Consider the following 943-nt stretch of genomic DNA (forward strand, 5'->3'; position numbering starts at 1 on the left):
GAGAAGGGGAGCCAGAAAAAAAAAAAAAAAAAAAAAAAAAAAGAAGCCTGTTTTTTTTGTGATATATATATATATATATTTTTTTTTTTTTTTTTTTTTTTTTTTTTTTTTTTTTTTTTTTTGGTGGTGGAAATGGGACAGGATCTAGGTGTGGCCAAAGTTTGCCACAGAGTACATTACAACTTAATGTTAAAGTCACAGTGAAGCGGCAGTTGAAGCATCTTTAGCACTGTGACGTATTTCCGAGTGACGCTGCGCACATGTGGGCGGGGCTTAGGTGTGAGGTGGGATTTAAATCAAATTGTGTAAAAAAAAAATAATCATTAAAGTGCGATAAAATAGATGGTCGTAAGTGTAGAGTTTCCATAGAGATGCACGGAGCTGTTTGAATATGTGTGAATGATTGTTGGAATAACTTTTAATTTGCTTCAACAGACAGATAAAATGAAAAATGGGTTTTCCTCACTGAGATGCAGTCGAGTAGAAGTAGGAAGTGACATGCAAAGAAAAGATTCAAGTAATACGCAAATTTGTATTTAAATTCTTTAAGTCAGCTGATAATATGTAGGCTGCAGCATTTTTTTTTTTTATGGGGTGCATTTGTTATCAATAACTGCACATTTAAAAAGTAAAAATAACTCATTCTTGGTATTCACAAAGGAGGTCAAACAATAGGCAGTTCTGCTTTTCAAAGATATTACATTTATACTTATAACCAGCAAATATTCACAAATGAGAAGCTGAAAACAGATGAATTTGTTTTAGTTTTTTGCAACAACAAAAAAAAAAATACGAATTACAAGAAGAAATGTTTCAGATTTATTCTGTCAATCTACTAATCAATTAAATCCTTTGTGCTGGAATAAATGGCAGTTGCCGGGGAGAAAAAGCCAGTCAGAGATGTGTGTCAGAGCGGCAGCGCTTACAAAACGCTTTGTTTTTG

The sequence above is a fragment of the Anoplopoma fimbria genome, chromosome 24 (assembly GCF_027596085.1).
Source record: "Anoplopoma fimbria isolate UVic2021 breed Golden Eagle Sablefish chromosome 24, Afim_UVic_2022, whole genome shotgun sequence".
NCBI lineage: Eukaryota > Metazoa > Chordata > Actinopteri > Perciformes > Anoplopomatidae > Anoplopoma > Anoplopoma fimbria.